This window comes from Coregonus lavaretus (genome assembly GCF_964263955.1).
Source record: "Coregonus lavaretus genome assembly, chromosome: 5".
In the NCBI taxonomy this organism is placed as follows: Eukaryota; Metazoa; Chordata; class Actinopteri; order Salmoniformes; family Salmonidae; genus Coregonus; species Coregonus lavaretus.
The window spans coordinates 57160164-57182951 of record NC_139992.1 but is presented as its reverse complement, the minus strand read 5'-3'; positions in this window follow the sequence as shown (position 1 = coordinate 57182951).

Below are 22788 nucleotides of genomic sequence, written 5' to 3'. Positions count from 1 at the left end.
GTTAGCTGCCTTTCCTTCACTCTGCCATCCGACTCATCCCAAACCATTGAGGTCGGGGGATTGTGGAGGCCAGGTCATCTGATGCAGCACTCCTCCTTGGTAAAATAGCCCTTACACAGCCTGGAGGTGTGTTGGGTCATTGTCCAGTTGAAAAACACAAGCCCAAACCAGATGGTATAGCGTATTGCTGCAGAATGCTGTGGTATCCATGCTGGTTAATTGTGCCTTGAATTCTAAATAAATCACAGTCACCAGCAAAGCACCCCCACACCATAACATCTCTTCCTCCATGCTTTACGGTGGGAACTACACATGCAGAGATCATCCGTTCAACCACACCGCGTCTTACAAAGACACGGCGGTTGGAACCAAAAATCTCAAATTTGGACTCCAGACCAAAGGACAAATGTCCACCGGTCTAATGTCCATTGCTCGTGTTTCTTGGCCCAAGCAGGTCTCTTCTTTTTATTAGTGTCCTTTAGTAGTGGTTTCACACAGTAATGATTCACACAGTCCCCTCTGAAGAGTTGATGTTGAGATGTGTCTGTTACTGGAACTCTGTGAAGCATTTATTTGGGCTGCAATTTCTGAGGCTGGTAACTCTCATGAACTTATCGTCTGCAGCAGAGGTATCTCTGGGTCTTCCATTCCTGTGGCGGTCCTCATGTGACTCAGTTTCATCATAGCGCTTGATGGTTTTTGTTGCCTAACTCAGTTGCCGGAGAGGAAAGGAAACCGCTCAGGGATTTCACGATGAGGACAATGGTGACTTTAAAACAGTTATGGAGCTTAATGGCTGTGATAGGAGAAAACTGAGGATGGATCAACAATATGGTAGTTACTCCACAATACTAACCTAAATGACAGAGTGAAAAGAAGGAAGCCTGTGCAAAATAAAAATATTTCAAAGCATGCACCCTGTTTGCAATAAGGCACTAAAGTAAAACTGCGGTCCTCATGTGAGTCAGTTTCATCATAGCGCTTGATGGTTTTTGCGACTGCACTTGAAGAAACGTTCAAAGTTCTTCAAATGTTCCGTATTGACTGACCTTCATGTCTTAAAGTAATGATGGACTGTCGTTTCTCTTTGCTTATTTGAGCTGTTCTTGCCATAATATGGACTTGGTATTTTACCATATAGGGCTACCTTGTCACAACACAACTGATTAGCTTAAACGCATTAAGAAGGAAAGAAATTCCACAAATTAACTTTAAGAAGGCACACCTGTTAATTGAGTTAAGCGATTACCTCAGGAAGCTGGTTGAGAGAATGCCAAGAGTGTGCAAAGCTGTCATCAGGCAAAGGGTGGCTATTGGAAGAATCTCAAATATTAAATGTATTTTGATTTGTTTAACACTTTTTGGTTACTACATTATTCCGAATGTGTTATTTCATAGTTTTGATGTCTTCACTATTATTCTACAATGTAAAAAAATTTAAAAATAAAGAAAAACCCTTGAATGATTAGGTGTGTCCAAACTTTTGACTGGTAGTGTATATAATTGAAGTTATCATTTGATATCACTACACTTTTTAAAAAAAGCGTTCTAAAAGGGTTCTTCGGCTGTCCCCATTGGAGAACCCTTTTTGGTTTAAGGTTGAATCCTTTTTGGTTCCATGTAGAACCCTCTGTAGAAAGGGTTTTACATTGCATAGCTGAAATTGCCACTAGGGATGGGGGGACATGTGTGTGCAGTTTAAAACCGCTATTTGAGATGTTTTGCCTAAGTCAACCTTTAACCTTTTCACTCCAAATATCTCTAACGGACGCCCCAGTGTTAGTTTTTTTTATGCACGTGATGTAAGAATGCACTCACTGTTCCAAAATGTGATTGTTACGGAACAGGACAGTTAACTGAGTGGCGCAGTGGTCTAAGGCACTGCTTCGCAGTGCTAACTGTGCCACTAGAGATCCTGGTTCGAATCCAGGCTCTGTCGCAGCCGGCCGCGACCGGGAGACTCATGGGCGGCGCACAATTGGCCCAGCGTTGTCCAGGGTAGGGGAGGGAATGGCCGGCAGGGATGTAGCTCAGTTGATAGAGCATGGCGTTTGCAACGCCAGGGTTGTGGGTTCGATTCCCACGGGGGGCCAGTATAAAAAAAAAAAAAATGTATTCACTAACTGTAAGTCGCTCTGGATAAGAGCGTCTGCTAAATGACTAAAATGTAAATGTAAATGTAATGTTAACCTGCGCTGCCCTCAAACCAAAACACACTGCCTGCTTTTAGTTATAGGCTGTTTCAACTTGTCAATTTCAATTGATTTTCTAACAAGTTTTATTTTCTAACAACAGTTTGAATTGTGGTGTGTTCCGCCTCCTCATTAATTCACATTAAAGCAGCCCATTTCACTTTTGCGGACAATCATTTTTTTGGGCTTTACTGAGCCGGTCAAACTGCTCTCTTTGGAGGAGAGCCCAAGCACTTCCCCAGTGTTTCCGCATTTCAAGTATGCAGACATTTGCACATCTCCTGTCAGAACAGGACCTGCACAAGATGTTTCACTTTTTCCGTCTGGTGCCCGCATTGCCTTCATTATTGTTTTCCTTACTACATGATAATAACTTTGGACATGTGTTAGTTTCTATCAAAATAAGGGCCTTATGACGTTATAATAGTTTCTGTATATCATGTTATGTCATTTATACTGCTAATTGCGTCAGAGAAGTATTAGCTTGTGTTGTCTTTTAAAGCTGCCATGGCCTTATGACCGTGTTCTGTTTGTTTTCATTTGGCCTGTTTAGCATAGCTCAGTTCTGCCCTGCCCTGCCCTCTTGTGGAGCTTAACAGTTACTGTTTCTTAACTCATATTTGTGATTTTGTCAATGCAATTTATTATTTTTATACCAGTGTTATTATGTTACTTCTTTGTAATATTTATTTATTGCTATATCCTGAAATTGTATTATAATTACTAATAATTCCTCTTTATTCTGTACTTTCAGAAACCACACACACAAACAGTATTGAACATTATTTTCCATTATCATAACTGGAACTGGACATCTTTCTAGCTGAAGATTGAGGCCAGCTTTTGTATGCTAGCAATATACTGTTTGAACGTACACTCCTTAACAGTTTTACTGGATGAAAACACAGCAAAAAAACACATAGGCCTATATATAATATTTGTCTATTTTATGGAAGTATTTATTGGTGGTGGTAAAAAAAAAAGAGAAATAAAATGTGTTTTTCTAGAGGAAAAAAGACTGCAAGAAAAGACTGACAACTTATGAATATGCATAATCCATATTTCAATATCCATGCGGTGATTGAACAACAACTGCATTCCCACCCACCACCTGTAAAGGCATAGCATCATGGCAGGTCACCTGTCAAGTCAGTCAGTCAGTCAGTAATTGTTGCAGATGTGCTCGATAGTGCTTGAGCATATGGTACTCCCCAAAGCATGGTGAAACATACAGAGGTGTGTCACAAGCTAAACACATGTACTTTGTCAACCTCCTCTGCTTCCTTCTCCTGGTGCCAGACAGGCAGACTTTGCAGTGCCTCCGTGTGTGACTGCCTTGAGCAGCAGTTTGAGGAACTTCGCAGGAAAAATGCTGTGCAGTGAGGCGTAGGGGATTGTCTGCAGCAGGACGGCCCCCAGTAGATGGACGCCGAGGGGTGTGGTGCTCCTCCAGCAACTCTCTCATGAGGTTCTCTCTGAACTTTTGGTAGGTAATTACTTTATCTATGGGGAGTGGGAGTGGGGAGGATGAGGAAGGGGAGAGGATGATGAGGCAGTGGGTAGGTGGGTGAGATATTGTCACTATAATTGCATAATGGAACTGTATGTGATTTGTATGTGAACTGTACGTCCGATTACAAAAAAAACCTTGTTCAGTAATCATCTCACCTGTTAGTTGGCGGTGAACTATGTGACCATTGAGGGCAGAAGTGTTGATCAGATGGAAAAATATCTTCTTATACCACTTGGTAGTTTTCCGAGCGAATTCCACAAAGCTGTTTATCATGTCCGCCTTATCCACTGCCCCCATTTTGAGGTTATAGTCAAGCACATAATCTCGTTTGATCTTTCTCTCTCCCGTCAGGTGGTCCACCTTCCCTGTGGCCAACATGGTTGCTGTATGGACAGTGGAGAAGACATGGACGTCTCGTTTGTCATGCCACCTTACTGCCAGCTGTTGACTGTTCTCCTTGAACTCCACCTCCCCATCTACATCGTCCTGCATCCAAATGCCGGCATCCCCTTCCTGTTAGACCTGACTGTGCCACAGGCCCCTGTGCTGTTAGAGAGCAGATGCTGGAAGAGTGTGGGACTGCTGTACCTGGACACCCCAATACCCTCATATTGTTGGATGTCAGTGGTGGACCCTGTGTAGACTGAACAAATTTGTCTTCACGTTGCACATAACAAAGAACTTGACCCCAAACCTGTGCCTTTTGGAGGGAATATTTTGACGGAATGCCAGCCTAGGCTTCCATAACATCAGGGACTCATCAATGCATAGGTCCTTGTATGGCACAAAGACCCGACCAAATGCTGATGTCAGGCTGGTAAGAACATTTCCTATTTTGTGTAATGGGTCATTTAAGTTGGCAGTAGCATTGTTGATGGAATGCAGGCATCGCAGGAGAACTAGGAAGCGGTCTTGGGAAAAGAGGGTGGCAAAGAAGGAAGTTGCAAACATAGGATCTGTGCTCCAGTATTCTCTTAGGGAGTTCGTCTTCACTATTCCCATGAGAAGGAATGTCACCAGGAAGGTATAGATTTCACTAATTGTGGTCACAAATTTAGCGAGGTTCGCCCTCACTCCTGCATCACTCTTCTCCTGTACCTCCAAGGCAGAGCGATTGGTCTCCTCCACTATGTCTCCCACCAGCTCCTCTGTCAGAAACAGCTTGAAGCACTCTGCCTCAGAGGGAAATGGCAAGGGGCTTTGCACTCCAGACTGGGACTCATCAAAACAAACAGCAGGGCCAGGAGGGGTGAAATAGCTGGCTGCCTTCCAGCTACCACATACCTCCTGTACTTCATCCACTGTCGGTCTGCCTCCATCACCACCAGCATCTTCAAAGGGACCTGGGACTTCGTCAGTTGGCAAGGAGTCGTCAGATTCAGGGTTATCAAGGTTGGGGGGCAACTTCTCACTGTCACTGTCAGAATCTGATTCCTGACTTACATACTCAGACTCATTGTCAGAATTTACAAACATCTCCAGAATTTCCGCATTTGTGAGTTGTCTCCTTTTGAAAGACATTGGTAATGCTACACCTTAGCCCACTAGCTACATACAGTTAATTCGGAAAGTATTCAGACCCCTTGCCTTTTCCACATTTTGTTACGTTACAGCCTTATTCTAAAATGGATTAAATAAAACAATTTCCTCATCAATCTACACACAATACTCCATAATGACAAAGCGAAAACAGGTTTTTACAAATTTTAGCAAATGTATTATAATACAAAAACCGAAATACCTTATTTACATAAGTATTCAGACCCCTTGCTATGAGACTCAAAATTGAGCTCAGGTGCATCCTGTTGCCATTGTTTCTACAACTTGATTGGAGTCAACCTGATTTAAATTCAATTGATATGACATGATTTGTAAAGGCACACACCTGTCTATATAAGGTCCCACAGTTGACAGTGCAAGTCAGAGAAAAAAACATTCGATGTGGTCAAAGGAATTGTACGTAGAGCTCCGAGACAGGATTGTGTCGAGGCACAGATCTGGGCAAGGGTACAAAAACATTTCTGCATCATTGAAGGTCCCCAAGAACACAGTGGCCTCCATCATTCTTAAATGGAAGAAGTTTGGAACCACCAAGACTCATCCTAGAGCTGGCTGCCCGGCCAAACTGCGCAATCGAGGGAGAAGGGCCTTGGTCAGGGAGGTGACCAAGAACCCAATGGTCACTCCGATAGAGCTCAGGAGTTCCTCTGTGGAGATGGGAGAACCTTCCAGAAGCAAAAACAATCTCTGCAGCAATTCACCAATCAGTCCTTTATGGTAGAGTGGCCAGATGGAAGCCACTCCTCAGTAAAAGGCACATGATAGCCCACTTGGAGTTTGCCAAAAGGCACCTAAAGGACTCAGACCATGAGAAACAAGATTCTCTGGTCTGATGAAACCAAGATTGAACTCTTTGGCCTGAATATCAAGTGTCACGTCTGGAGGAATCCTGGCACCATCCCTACGGTAAAGCATGGTGGTGGCAGCATCATGCTTTTGGGATGGTTTTGAGTGGCAGGGACTGGGAGACTAGTCAGGATGGAGGGAAAGATGAACGGAGCAAAGTACAGAGAGATCCTTGATGAAAACCTGCTCCAGAGCGCTCAGGACCTCAGACTGGGGCGAATATTCACCTTCCAACAGGGCAACGACCCAAGCACACAGCCAAGAAAACGCAGGAGTGGCTTCGGGACAAGTCTCTGAATGTCCTTGAGTGGCCCAGCCAGAGCCCGGACTGGAACCTGATCGAACATCTCTGGAGAGACCTGAAAATAGCTTTGCAGCGATGCTCTCCATCCAACCTGACAGAGCTTGAGAGGATCTACAGAGAAGAATGGGAGAAACTCCCCAAATACAGGTGTACCCAAGAAGACTCAAGGCTGTAATCACTGCCAAAGGTGCTTCAATAAAGTACTGACTAAATGGTCTGAATACTTACACTATGTAAATGCGATACTTCCGTTTTTTATTTTTATTACATTTGCAAACTTTTCTAAAAACCTGTTTTTTATTTGTTATTATGTGGTATTGTGTGTAGATTAATGAGGGGAAAAAACAATTTCATCCATTTTAGAATAAGGCTGTAACGTAACAAATTTTTTTGAAAGCGTTTTACTCAAATATTTCGATCAATGGTGAGCTCACCCGTGATGTGATGAATTGTAAATAGTAATTGCTATTAGCTAATTCATATTATGGTTTCTGTCAGCTGAGAGTTAGCTAAATATGACTGCTTGTGTTACGTCAAAATCTCCTAAATTAGCGCTAGGACTAATGTAGCCTACATTTTCCGTTTTGGATAATTGTGTTACACTGTCGCTACTTCTGTGAATGTCTGAACATTGCATCGAAAAATAAACTGGTCACATTCAGGACATAACGTTGTAAGGACTGTGTTTGTGCAAAAGGTTTCTGTGAAAAAATAGTATGGCCAGTTGACTGTTGCGTCACTCGAAACTGGACGTTCTAAATAGGTGTTCTAATCATACCGGTTTGAGCGTACGCTGCACAGGGACCACTGTAGAATGATCACACCAGTTTGTTGGTACATGTCAAAGGGTTAAAGTAACTTTCCAATGTTTCCAGATTTCTATGAAATATGACCTGTAATTAATTACAAAATGAGTGAAATAGTTTTCCTTCCAAAAAATGGTAATTAAGTATGTTAAAAGCAGCTTCTCTATGTTGGAATGGTGTAGTCGTACCCCAACAACAGAATGGTGTGGGCATATACCGGTCATAAAAAATATTCATGCGTGTAGACCGCTGACTGGCCAGCTCATCCTCCTAAATATGAGTATAGGATAAGTCCACAACATTATTTGGGAATGAGTTAACAGAATATTACCTTTTAAAAGTGTGATTTTCACTTGACAGTTACTTTAAAACGGGTCGTGACAAAATATGTAGAATAGCATTATAAAACACATTTTCTCTTTGCCCCATGGCAATGCAAGAAGTGTTGAAATACAGGATGTTAGCTGTTTTCCTAAAAAGAGTCTTCCACTTATATGTTTTCAAAATACCCCTCCTATATACCCCTAAAAAAAAACTAAAGAGAGGCATTATAAGTCATGTAGAATTGCAGGAAATGCATTTAAATTACTTGTTAGATATTACTGCACTGTCGGAGCTAGAAGCACAAGCATTTCGCTACACCCGCTATAACATCTGCTAAACACGTGTATGTGAGAAATAAAATTTGATTTGATTTGATTAGCTTCTCTCTTTTCAAGAATAACTTTCAACAAGAAGTTCAGTTTCAAATGATCATCATCTGGTGAGTGGAATGTTTTTAGTTTTTTCTTCAGACCCCCGTCTACAGTCCCCCCCACCGATATCAACACCACATTGCTACATTGAACCCAAAAGGGTTCTACCTGGAACGTAAGGGTTCTAATTGGAACCCAAAAGGGTTATTTATATTTGACTGTGAGCACATTCTCATTTACAGCAACAACCTGGGGAATAGTTACAGGGGAGAGGAGGGGGGATGAATGAGCCAATTGGAAGCTGGGAAGGATTAGGTGGCCATTATGGTAAGGGCCAGATTGGGAATTTAGCCAGGAAATCTGTTTAACGTCCCATCCGAAAGACGGCACCCTACACAGGGAAATGTCCCCAATCACTGCCCTGGGGCATTGGGATATATTTTTAGACCAGAGGAAAGAGTGCCTCCTACTGGCCCTCCAACACAACTTTCAGCAGCATCTGGTCTCCCATCGAAGGCCCAACCAGGACTAACCCTGCTTGTGGGATGCAGGGTGGTATGCTGCATTCTTCAAATGTTTCTCTTATGGGGACAGCTGAAGAACACTTTTAGGTTCTAGATAGCACATTTTTTTCTAAGTGTGTAGGATAGCCTTTATGTGGAAAGCACCACAATGACAATATACTGTCTGGTGCAAATCTCCAAAAGACATCTCCAAAGGATACAGATATGCATCCTTGGCAAAAGAAGGGACACCATATATAGTACATCATCCTTTGTTTATTACTAATGTTGAATCCTTATCATGGCTGTTAGTCAGAAACATCCAGGTGACCAATAGCATCAACCCTCTGATGACTACATATCCCTGTGTGCATCTTCACAAAGGGTAACATTAAATATTAATGCAGTTTTCAAGGAAGGGGGAATAAACTATTATGTTGTATGCTGCACAAATTAGGCCTCTGTGAAGTGCCCATGCATATGATGAAAACATCAAGAACAACATTTCCTTTTAACATGAGAAACACGTTGTTTCAAAGCTCTGTTTAGTTAAAAATCAAGGCATTAGATTAATTTATTTGATGCTTGCTGAGAGCATCATAAAATGAATGCATTTGTTAGATCACAGCTGATAAATGTGATTACATTGAGCAGTAATAACAACAACATTTGATCCAATAAGGGAATGTGACAGAAGGTCCCTCTGAAAAAACACCACCATGTTCTACACAAGCTTGGCTGTTTAACTAAGATGAGGCACATGAGCTTTTGTTCAGCCAATTGGTGTTATTGGCAATGTGCACATCTTTACTGACCCTATCCAATTAAAGGGTTGTGTCATATACTGTACATAGCTACCGACGAAAGCTGGTTGAACATTGACAAAAGGTAGATATTTCAGCTTGTCTTGTAAAAGCTATGCAAAATGTCTTAAAAGGTCTATGCCAAAGGATTGTAGCCAGTGTGGTTTACCTTTCTGCCTGCATTTATAAATCACAACTTATGTTTTGTATGACTAATGTCAAACAGGTAGTAAGGCCCTTAATCAATAGAATCATTCACACATACAATATTGTACAGTTTTCAGTGTGGCTACAATTTCATCCATATTCAATAACGGACCACCGTGTTTAATTTAGGTCCTTTACAAAAGGATAATTCACATGTTGCATAGACGGGTTGGTTGTTTAGCATAAAAACGACCTGTGCACAACTATGGTGCAATACAGATGGGATTGGCTTAGCTTGTTGACAACAAGTTAACTATATTTCCTCTCCAAATGTTTATTGAAAACATAAATACATTTGCACACATTTGGCACTTGTTGTCTCTCAAATACATTGTTACAGTTATTGATTAGCTAGCTAGCTAATTCTAGCCATATTAGCATAGACGTGACATTAGACAAAACACCTCAAACAAGACATGGTATCAATAAGATACAACGAGCTGAAAAGAGCCGCCTACGATTCCCCACATGGCAACTTCTTGTTCTTATTGCTAGATATCTGACCATTCAGAATTATAACACCACACGGCCTTCTGTCCCATAGAAGCGTGTCCATCATATTTGTGACATTGTCAGCTAACCCATCTATTGTTCTATGAGAACATTGTTCAAACATATTTGCTCCTCTCTAATCTGCATTTCAATGTTTGTGGGACCAACTGTATGTATGCATATTGTGTTATATTGTGAAAGCACATGCTTGGAATAATAGAGTTGATTATCTTCAGGGGCAAAGAGTGGAAATTACATTTCTTCTATTGATTAAATCCCCCCGGCTACCGTATCAGACTCTGATAGAACACATACCATCCACAACAGCCAACGTTATAGTCTCACAAAACAAACACATGTGGAGGCGACCGGAGGAGAGTCTCATGGTTTACAAATCTCAAATAGATTTTAAGAATTAGCCATGGGAACCTCTTCTTGTTCCCAAATAAGTTAACTCCGAGCTTAGGTTCAGATAACAGAGAAATTGCTTTTCTCTTTTCAAGGAAAAGCAGCTGTTCTCTGGCAAAGGGAAGGATGCCTAGTAATTAGAGACAGCTACTGTAAGTAATTACATGTGTCCCTGAGACCTCTCACATTGTTGCCTTATTGGTTAATGACTTTGAATCGCCGGGGGTGGAGGCCTAGCAAGGCCTAGCATGTTCGGTAATGTGATTGTTTGATTGCAACAGCGAAAAAAATGAACGCTCAATGATGCACTCACTGACTAATGAAATTCAACAAAGGAGGTTATTATTCATGACCACAGAGAAGGCGGATTTTGCCGCCGGCTCTACAAGCTTCTATTAAAACCTATGCTTACTTGCTGTCGGTTTTAATTGATACCTACTCCCTCATAAATACACACACGTACATACAAGCATGCACAGCTCGTTTTACTCCATATTTGGATATTTTATAGTTACCTCAGGGGTTCTGAAGGCACCCTAGCGTGGAGGGTAATTGTTGACGAAACTGTGACGTGACAGGCTTCCTGTAAATAATTATGCTTGAAAATGCAACACAGAGACACTACACATCAGCCACTGACTGTAGTACATTGTGAATTAAAGCCTGTTTTTCTGTGATTTACCCTCCTGCGCCTGACTCCTTCAACACCACCTTGTCACAGAATCACCCACCCGAATATAGAGTCAGCAGGAGAAGAGCGCATGCCTGGTGTCGTGGCACAGGTCCAGGAGCATTCCACGATGCTGGCCAGCTTGGGGGAAGCGATTGATCGGGTTCTTCAGGTTGTCCAATGCCTGGAGAGGAGAGGACTCGGTCTGTTGAGACCAGCTGGCCAACCGGATCCAGCCACCTACACCCCAGCACCCGGAGGGATCCAGATATCCCGACCACGGGCGTTTGATGGGACGACGGCCCTGTGCCAGGGAGTCCTCCTCCAATTGGAGCTTTACTTCGCCAGCATCAGGCCGGAACCATCAGAGCGGGAGAAAGTGTCCGTCCTCTTTTCCTGCCTCTGTGGGAAAGCCCTGGAGTGGGCCAATGCGGTGTGGAACGAAGGAGGAGCCGCGTTGGAGGACTACAGGGAGTTCACTCGCCTCTTTCGGGCGGTCTTTGATCACCCGCCCGCGGGTGAGCGACTGGTCCATCTGAGGCAGGGGACGAGGACCATGCAGGACTTCGCGAGTTTCTGACGCTGGCAGCGGGATCCGGGTTGAACGAGCGGGCCCTGATCGACCATTTCCGGTGCCATCTGCGGGAGGACGTCCGACGGGAACTAGCCTGCCGAGACACCATGTTGTCCTTCAACAAACTGGTGGACATGGCCATTCGTTTGGACAACCTGCTGGCAGCCAGAGGAAGTCCTGGTAGGGGTCTGCCCGTTTCCACCCCGGACGACTCGGATCCCGAGCCGATGGAGCTGGGTGGAGCCGCCGGCCGAGAGAGTGGAGGAGGACAGTGCCACTCTGGTGGCAAGAAGGGACAATACACCACACGTCGTAGTCAACGTACTTTTGGGCCGGGAGGCGGCAGGCAGGGCAATCATGCATCACCCCAGGTATCGAACACCCACACTTGTTCAGAGCCCATTGCTGCGCACTGTACCCTACCTATCCACTTTCCCGATCTCATGGTAGTTCCCCAGTGTAAGGCGCTAGTCGATTCAGGCGCAGCTGGGAACTTTATAGACATGGCATTCACACGCCGTCAAGGCATAACATTGGTTCCCCTATCCATTTCACTCCCCATCAGAGCATTCGATAGTCGACCAATAGGGTCCGGGTTTGTTACGGAAGTCACGATACCATTTACCATGATCACCAAGGAGACTCATTTTGAGAAGGTTATTTTTTTCGATTATTGAATCTCCTACTTTCCCTGTGGTATTAGGTATCCCTTGGCTAGCACTCCACAACCCCACCTTCTCATGGCCGCAGAGGGCTCTCACAGGGCGGTCGCGAGAGTGTCAGGGTAGGTGTCTAGGTGTTTCTGTTCCAGAAAATGATGTCATGGCTTTAGAAGCTTCTGATAGGCTAATTGACATCATTTGAGTCAATTGGAGGTGTACCTGTGGATGTATTTCAAGGCCTACCTTCAAAGTCAGTGCCTCTTTGCTTGACATCATTGGAAAATCAAAAGAAATAAGCCAAGACCTCAGAAAAAATATTGTTGACCTCCACAAGTCTGGTTCATCCTTGAGAGCAATTTACAAACGCCTGAAGGTACCACATTCATCTATACAAAAAATAGTACGCAAGTATAAACACCATGGGACCACGCAGCCGTCATACCGCTCAGGAAGCAGACGCGTTCTGTCTTCTAGAGATGAACGTACTTTGGTGTGAAAAGTGCAAATCAATCCCAGAACAACAGCAAAGGACCTTGTGAAGATACTGGAGGAAACAGGTACAAAAGTATCTATATCGACAGTAGAACGAGTCCTATATCGACATAACCTGAAAGGCCGCTCAGCAAGGAAGAAGCCACTGCTCCAAAACCGCCATAAAAAAGCCAGACTACGGTTTGCAACTGCACATGGAGACAAAGATCGTACTTTTTGGAGAAATGTCCTCTGATCTGATTAAACAAAAATAGAACTATTTGGCCATAATGACCATCGTTATGTTTGGAGGAAAAAGGGGGATACTTGCAAGCCGAAGAACACCAACCCAACCGTGAAGCACGGGGTGGCAGCATCATGCTGTGGGGGTGCTTTGCTGCAGGAGGGACTGGTGCACTTCACAAAATAGATGGCATCATGAGGAAGGAAAGTTATGTGGATATATTGAAGCAACATCTCAAGACATCAGTCAGGAAGTTAAAGCTTGGTCGCAAATGGGTCTTCCAAATGAACAATGACCCCAAGCATACTTCCAAAGTTGTGGCAAAATGGCTTAAGGACAACAAAGTCAAGATATTGGAGTGGCCATCACAAAGCCCTGACCTCAATCCTATAGAAAATGTGTGGGTAGAACTGAAAAAGCGTGTGCGAGCAAGGAGGCCTACAAACCTGACTCAGTTACACCAGCTCTGTCAGGAGGAATGGGCCAAAATTCACCCAATTTATTGTGGGAAGCTTGTGGAAGGCTAACCGAAACGTTTGACCCAAGTTAAACAATTTAAAGGCAATGCTAGCAAATACTAATTGAGTGTATGTAAACTTCTGACCCACTTGGAATGTGATGAAAGAAATAAAAGCTGAAATAAATCATTCTCTCTACTATTATTCTAAAATTTCACATTCTTAAAATAAAGTGGTGATCCTAACTGACCTAAGACAGGGAATTTGTACTAGGATTAAATGTCAGGAATTGCGAAAAACTGAGTTTAAATGTATTTGGCTAAGGTGTATATAAACTTCCGACTTCAACTGTATATGAGAAAGTTACGGGGAAGAAATGGATGGTGAGAGTGGGAGAGAATGAGAGCAAGAGTGCATTTTTCTATCAGAGTCAACCCTGCCATGCAATTTGGAACCCTATTTCAGAGGCCTAATGGGAGATGGACAGTGATGGACAGCGCATGTGGGTTACTTATTAATCTGAGAGAGGCAATTGGAGAACCTCCATCGACCTGCAGTAAATTAAATAAGGCCCTATCCTGAAATGGCATTATTCTCCATCTCTCCCCCTGTTCCTTCCTTCTATTTTCTCTCTTTCTGAGTGTTTGGATGAAAGCAAATAGAAGTTGAAATTTTGGGCATCAATAGATGATATTAATCACACAGGTACTAAAGGGGAAAGTTCATACACTGGGATTAATGATGTGAAATGGATTAAGCCATCAGACTGCTGAACACCACCTGCTCTGATTCTCCGCACTTTAGCACACATGCACTCACTCACGCTCACACCCACACAGACCTACATACATCCACACACACACATATACATTCATGCTACACACACATCACAACTGCTGCTACTAGACTCTTACTTTGATTGCTAAATACTGCACAATTTAAACACTTGCTCCCCAATCCCCCCTTCCCCAAAACACGTGTAAATATGTTTTTATTTTTTATTTAACCTTTATTTAACCAGGTAAGCCAGTTGAGAACAAGTTCTCATTTACACAATATAAATTGTCTCTTCCTGTATTATACTTATGCTAAAATCTTTATTCTATCCTACTGAGCCATTTATGTTCGTATTCGTATATTTTATTATTTATTATTGTTGTTGCATTGTTGAGAAGGAATCTGCAAGTAAGCATTTCGTTGGATGGTGTATACAATATGTATCCCATACATACGACTAATACAATTTGAGGCTGTGCTGCTAATAGTGGTAATAACAGAATGGTGGCACAAAAACACCAAGGGCGGGATTCCTGGACTCAGATTAAGCCTAGTCCTGGACTAAAACACACTTTAAAAAACCGGTCCTAATAGCTGCTGTATTCAGACTAATGGTAGAGGTAGTAGTTGTTGTAAGGACTGGTTGCAAATCATTCAGCTTTAATGGAAGTTGTTTGTGTTTGCATTGTGACCTTAGAAGTTGTGAACAAGTAGCTCACTCATACAGAGAAGATTTTAAGAAGGACTCAATAATATTTATACATGTAGCCTGTATATTTGGCCCTGAAGAGGTTTCCCAAGCTATGGTTAATTGAAAATGTCCAAACGTGTTCAAATTTGAATATAGCAGTAGTTGAAGAACTGAGCCTTGTGGGACACATGTTTTGAGGAAACAAGACACTCTGAAATAGCTCTCAAAGCACTCAAAAGATAAGTTATTTTTAAGAATGAAAGACTTAAGGATATCTACAGCCTGTATATTTTGCCTTGAATAAGTTGCCCAGCCTATTATTCACTGAAAATGTCGATATGTGTGTTAAACTTTTAAAACCGCAGCAATGACTGAGTGTTGTGCAACACCTGTTTGCTTTCAATCATTCATTTCGATATCTCACTTGTGGGGGTCGCTAAGGACTGCCTACTCTCGGAAGTACCAATCAAAAACGGTTGTAAGAGACAGGTAGAGTGGCGAATGAGGTATTGTATATGTATTGTATTTATTATGGATCCCCAGTAGCTACTCTTCCTGGGGTCCAGCTAAATTAAGGCAGTTATACATTTAAAAAAAACATTACAATACATTAATAACAGATTTCACAATCTCTTAAGTGTGTGCCCTCAGGCCTCTACTCTACTACCACATACAGTGAGGGAAAAAAATATTTGATCCTCTGCTGATATTGTACGTTTGCCCACTGACAAGACATGATCAGTCTATAATTTTAATGGTAGGTTTATTTGAACACCTTCTCACCAAGCTGCTTGGCAACGGTCTTGTAGCCCATTCCAGCCGTGTGTGGGTCTACAATCTTGTCCCTGACATACTTGGAGAGCTCTTTGGTCTTGGCCATGGTGGAGAGTTTGGAATCTGATTGATTGATTGCTTCTGTGGACAGGTGTCTTTTATACAGGTAACAAGCTGAGACTAGGAGCACTCCCTTTAAGAGTGTGCTCCTAATCTCAGCTCATTACCTGTATAAAAGACACCTGGGAGCCAGAAATATTTCTGATTGAGAGGGGGTCAAATACTTATTTCCCTCATTGTATCTATAACACAAAATCCATGTGTACGTGTGTATAGTGCGTATGTTATCATGTGTTTGTATGCATGTGTCTATGTTTGTGTTGCTTCACAGTCCCCGCAGTTCCAAAAGGTGTATTTATATCAGTTTTTTAAATCAAATTTCACTGCTGGCGTGAGTTACTTGATGTGGAATAGAGTTCCATGTAGTCATGGCTCTATGTAGTACCGTGCGCCTCCCATAATCTGTTCTGGACTTGGGGACTGTGAAGAGACCTCTGGTGGCATGTCTTGTGGGGTATGCATGGGTGTCTTTTTTAAATATATTTATTTATTTAACCTTTATTTAACTAGGCAAGTCAGTTAAGAACAAATTCTTATTTACAATGACGGCCTACACCGGCCAAACCCGGACGATGCTGGGTCCATTGTGCGCCGCCCTATGAGACTCCCAATCACGGCAGGTTGTGATACAGCCTGGAATCAAACCAGGGGGTCTGTAGTGACGCCTCAAGCACTGAGATGCAATGCCTTAGACCACTGCACCACTCGGGAGTCTGACCTGTGTGCCAGTAGTTCAAACAGACAGCTCAGTGCATTCATCATGTCAATACCTCTCACAAATACAAGTAGTGATGAAGTCAATCTCTCCTCCTCTTTGAGCCAGGAGAGATTGACATGCATATTATTAATGTTAGCCCTCTGTGTACATCCAAGGGCCAGCCGTCCTGCCCTGTTCTGAGCCAATTGCAATTTTCCTAAGTTCCTCTTTGTGGCACCTGACCACATGACTAAACAGTAGTCCAGGTGTGACAAAACTAGGGCCTCAGCCCAGTCAAAACTGTTTGCTGCTCTGGCACCCCAATGGTGGAACAAGCTCCCTCACGACGCCAGGACAGCGGAGTCACTCACCACCTTCCGGAGACATTTGAAACCCCACCTCTTTAAGGAATACCTGGGATAGGCTAAAGTATTCCTTCTAACCCCCCCCCCAAATTGTAAAGTGGTTATCCCACTGGCTATAGGGTGAACGCACCAATTTGTGAGTCGCTCTGGCTAAGAGCGTCTGCTAAATGACGTTAATGTGCCCTTGAGCAAGGCACTTAACCCTAATTGCTCCTGTAAGTCGCTCTGGTTAAGAGCGTCTGCTAAATGACTAAAATGTAAATGTAAAATGTCTGTAGGATCTGCCTTGTTGATAGTGCTGTTAAGAATGCAGAGCAGCGTTTTATTATAGACAGACTTCTCCCCATCCTAGCTACTGTTGAATCAATATGTTTTGACCATGACAGTTTACAATCCAGGGTTACTCCAAGCAGTTTAGTATCCTCAATTTAGCTACATTTCCACATTATTCATTACAAGATGTAGTTGACGTTAAGGGTTTAGTGAATGATTTGTCCCAAATACAATGCTTTTAGTTTTTTAAATATTTAGGACTAACTTATTCCTGTCACGCCCTGACTCAAGGGACTCGTATTTGTTGAGTCAGGGTGTGTATTTTCTGTGTTGTGTTTTGCTATGTTGATTTTCTATGTTTAGATCTAGTATGTGTAGATCTATGTTGGCCGGTGTGGTTCCCAATCAGAGGCAGCTGTAGCTCGTTGTCTCTGATTGGGGACCATACTTAGGCAGCCTATTGGCACTAGTGGGTTGTGGGATCTTGTTCCGTGTAAGGTATGTTGTTTGTGTGCTACCTTGGACTTCACGTATCGTTTGTTTATTGTTTTGTCGTTGTGTTTATTCGTTAATAAACATGTATGCATATCACGCTGCGCCTTGGTCCGTCCCGTCTGTAAACGATCGTGACAATTCCTTGCCACCCATTCTGAAACTAACTGCAGCTCTTTGTTAAGTGTTGCTGTCATTTCAGTCTGTGGTAGCTGACGTGTATATTGTTGAGTCATCCGCATACATAGACACACTGGCTTTACTCAAAGCCAGTGGCATGTCATTAGTAAATATTGAAAAAAGTAAGGGTCTTGCTGAATGTCCTTCCTTATAAGCGTGCTGAAAGTCTGTTGTCAATTTGTTTACTGTAAAATAGCATTGTATCTAGTCAAACACAATTTTTTCCAAAAGTGTACTAAGAATTGGTAACAGGCTGACTGGTTGGCTATTTGAGCCAGTTAAGGGGGCTTTACTATTCTTAGGTAGGGGGATAACTTTTGCTTCCCGACAGGCCTGAGGGCACACACTTTCTAGTAGGCTTAAATTGAAGATATGGCAAATAGGAGTGGCAATTTCGTCCCCTATGATCCTCAGTAATGTTCCATCTAAGTTGTCAGACCCCGGTGGGACAAAAATTACTATGCTTGTCTTTCACAATTTGGTCAGATATACTTGGATGTGTAGTGTCATCGTTTGTTGCTGGCATGTCATGCCTAAGTTTGCTAATCTTGCCAATGAAAAAATAATTAAAGTAGTTGGCAATATCAGAGGGTTTTGTGATGAATGAGCCATCTGATTCAGTGAATGATGGAGCGTGGTTTGCCTTTTTACCCAAAATGTAATTTAAGTTGCTCCAAAGCTTTTTACTATCATTGTTTATGTTATTTATCTTTGTTTCATAGTGTAGTTTCTTCTTCTTTTTATTCAGTTTAGTCACATGATTTCTCAATTTGAAGTACGGTTGCCAATCGGTTGTACAGCCAGACCTATTTGCCATCTCTTTTGCCTCATCCCTCTCAACCATACAATTTTTCAATTCCTCATCAAGGGGGAAAATCACTGAATACAGAGTTAATTCCGTCGTACACAATTGCTCTGGATAGCGACAAATGAAAACAGGCACTGGTGAAACTATCTACCCTGGCAATACACAGTATGGGTAGCTCCAACAATATACAGGCACAGGGGAAATATCTACCCCGGCAATACAAGATGCGAGTAGCTCCACCGAGCTACACTACTCTCACAATAAACAATCACCCACAAGGACAAGGGGGTCAGAGGGAACACTTACACACAGACTAATGAGGGGATAAGAACCAGGTGTGTGTAATTGACAAGACAAGACAAATGGAATGATGATATATGGAGCGGCAGTGGCTAGTAAGCCGGTGACGACGAACGCCGAAGCCTGCCCGAACAAGGAGGGGAGGCAGCCTCGGGGGAAGTCGTGACAGTGCATCTATCTCGTTAGCCCCTCTTGCCTCCGAGCCAACAGCCCATAGGGAGGAGGTCAGAGACCTGGCCGTGTGGTGCCAGGACAACAACATCACCCTCAATGTGATCAAGACAAAGGAGATGATTGTATACAGAGAGTGACTTCCGTCTCGCTTCCGCATTGTCTCCGTGCTGCTGTGCTGTTTGTTGCTACTTGGCTACCTGCCAAACTATTCACGTTTTACTTTTAATAAACGTTTAATCAATCTCTGTGTTCAACAAATTTACCAACTTTTTAGTTTTGTCCTCACTCATCTTTTTTCGTTAAACTTTTTCACCCCGGACGTTTTATCCCGAGACAGAAGAGTCATTTTCCTGTGCGTTTTAGCTGCCAACTTTACTTTATTTTCCTTTTCTCCATCGCAACTTTTTTCCCTTATTCAACTTTTTCACTCCGGACGCTTTATCTGGACATGGTTCGTCAACATCTTCAACAGCCGAAGCTAAGTAGTAACATTAACATGATGTCTTCTAATTGCAGTCGCTGTACTCATAATATACAGGAGAACGATCGCCTTACGGCGAGAATAGCTGTGCTACAAGCCCAGCTTCAGACGCAATCGTTAGGCAAGGGTAATTTCAGTGTAGGAAAGGAAGAAACAGCGTCTGTGCCACCAGTAAGTACAGACAGTAACGTTAGTATAAATCCCCCCGCACAGTCCCCGCAGCCGGACAACTTTCTCATGGCTTCTGGAGGGAAATACTGTTGGAATGCTCAACCGGTGTCGCTCATTCAGCCGACAGAAACCTTCAACCGGTTTTCCCCATTATGTAGCGAGTCGGAGTCTGAGTCTGAGTCTTCTCTTGTCTCTACTCCTCCCGTTACGGGGTCTGAGACGCCGAAGGCTCCCACCATTAGCTCTGACAAATTGAAAACCCTAGTCATTGGCGACTCCATTACCCGCAGTATTAGACTTAAAACGAATCACCCAGCGATCATACACTGTTTACCAGGGGGCAGGGCTACCGACGTTAAGGCTAATCTAAAGATGGTGCTGGCTAAAGCTAAAACTGGCGAGTGTAGAGAGTATAGAGATATTGTTATCCACGTCGGCACCAACGATGTTAGGATGAAACAGTCAGAGGTCACCAAGTGCAACATAGCTTCAGCGTGTAAATCAGCTAGAAAGATGTGTCGGCATCGAGTAATTGTCTCTGGCCCCCTCCCAGTTAGGGGAAGTGACGAGCTCTACAGCAGAGTCTCAGCACTCAATCGCTGGTTGAAAACTGTTTTCTGCCCCTCCCAAAAGATAACATTTGTGGATAATTGGCCCTCTTTCTGGGACTCACCCACAAACAGGACCAAGCCTGACCTGCTGAGGAGTGACGGACTCCATCCTAGCTGGAGGGGTGCTCTCCTCTTATCTACCAACATAGATAGGGCTCTAACTCCTCTAGCCCCACAGTGAAATAGGGTGCAGGCCAGGCAGCAGGCTGTTAGCCAACCTGCCAGCTTAGTGGAGTCTGCCAATAGCATAGTCAGTGTAGTCAGCTCAGCCATACCCATTGAGACTGTGTCTGTGCCTCGACCTAGGTTGGGCAAAACTAAACATGGCGGTGTTCACCCTAGCAATCTTATTAGGATAAAGACCTCCTCCATTCCTGCCATTATTGAAAGAGATCGTGATACCTCACATCTCAAAATAGGGTTACTTAATGTTAGATCCCTCACTTCAAAGGCAGTCATAGTCAATGAACTAATCACTGATCATAATCTTGATGTGATTGGCCTGACTGAAACATGGCTTAAGCCTGATGAATTTGCTGTGTTAAATGAGGCCTCACCTCCTGGTTACACTAGTGACCATATTCCCCGTGCATCCCGCAAAGGCGGAGGTGTTGCTAACATTTACGATAGCAAATTTCAATTTACAAAAAAAAAAATGGCGTTTTCATCTTTTGAGCTTCTAGTCATGAAATCTATGCAGCCTACTCAATCACTTTTTATAGCTACTGTTTACAGGCCTCCTGGGCCATATACAGCGTTCCTCTCTGAGTTTCCTGAATTCCTATCAGACCTTGTAGTCATAGCAGATCATATTCTAATTTTTGGTGATTTTAATATTCACATGGAGAAGTCCACAGACCCACTCCAAAAGTCTTTCGGAGCCATCATCGACTCAGTGGGTTTTGTCCAACATGTCTCTGGACCTACTCACTGCCACAGTCATACTCTGGACCTAGTTTTGTCCCATGGAATAAATGTTGTAGATCTTAATGTTTTTCCACAAAATCCTGGACTATCGGACCACCATTTTATTACGTTTGCAATCGCAACAAATAATCTGCTCAGACCCCAACCAAGGAGCATCAAAAGTCGTGCTATAAATTCTCAGACAACACAAAAATTCCTTGATGCCCTTCCAGACTCCTTCTGCCTACCCAAGGACGTCAGAGGACAAAAATCAGTTAACCACTTAACTGAGGAACTCAATTTAACCTTGTGCAATACCCTAGATGCAGTTGCACCCCTAAAAACGAAAAACATTTGTCATAAGAAACTAGCTCCCTGGTATACAGAAAATACCCGAGCTTTGAAGCAAGCTTCCAGGAAATTGGAACGGAAATGGCGCCACACCAAACTGGAAGTCTTCCGACTAGCTTGGAAAGACAGTACCGTGCAGTACCGAAGAGCCCTCACTGCTGCTCGATCATCCTACTTTTCCAACTTAATCGAGGAAAATAAGAATAATCCAAAATTTCTTTTTGATACTGTTGCAAAGCTAACTAAAAAGCAGCATTCCCCAAGAGAGGATGGCTTTCACTTCAGCAGTAATAAATTCATGAACTTCTTTGAGGAAAAGATCATGACCATTAGAAAGCAAATTACGGACTCCTCTTTGAATCTGCGTATTCCTCCAGGGCTTAGCTGTCCTGGATCTGCACAGCTCTGCGAGGGCCTGGGATCGGGAGAGACACTTAAGTGTTTTAGTACTATATCTCTTGACACAATGATGAAAATAATCATGGCCTCTAAACCTTCAAGCTGCATACTGGATCCTATTCCTACTAAACTGCTGAAGGAGCTGCTTCCTGTGCTTGGCCCTCCTATGTTGAACATAATAAACAGCTCTCTATCCACCGGATGTGTACCAAACTCACTAAAAGTGGCAGTGATAAAGCCTCTCTTGAAAAAGCCAAACCTTGACCCGGAAAATATAAAAAACTATCGGCCTATATCGAATCTTCCATTCCTCTCAAAAATTTTAGAAAAAGCTGTTGCGCAGCAACTCACTGCCTTTCTGAAGACAAACAATGTATACGAAATGCTTCAGTCTGGTTTTAGACCCCATCATAGCACTGAGACTGCACTTGTGAAGGTGGTAAATGACCTTTTAATGGCGTCAGACCGAGGCTCTGCATCTGTCCTCGTGCTAATAGACCTTAGTGCTGCCTTTGACACCATCGATCACCACATTCTTTTGGAGAGACTGGAAACCCAAATTGGTCTACACGGACAAGTTCTGGCCTGGTTTAGATCTTACCTGTCGGAAAGATATCAGTTTGTCTCTGTGAATGGTCTGTCCTCCGACAAATCAACTGTACATTTCGGTGTTCCTCAAGGTTCCGTTTTAGGACCACTATTGTTTTCACTATATATTTTACCTCTTGGGGATGTTATTCGAAAACATAATGTTAACTTTCACTGCTATGCGGATGACACACAGCTGTACATTTCAATGAAACATGGTGA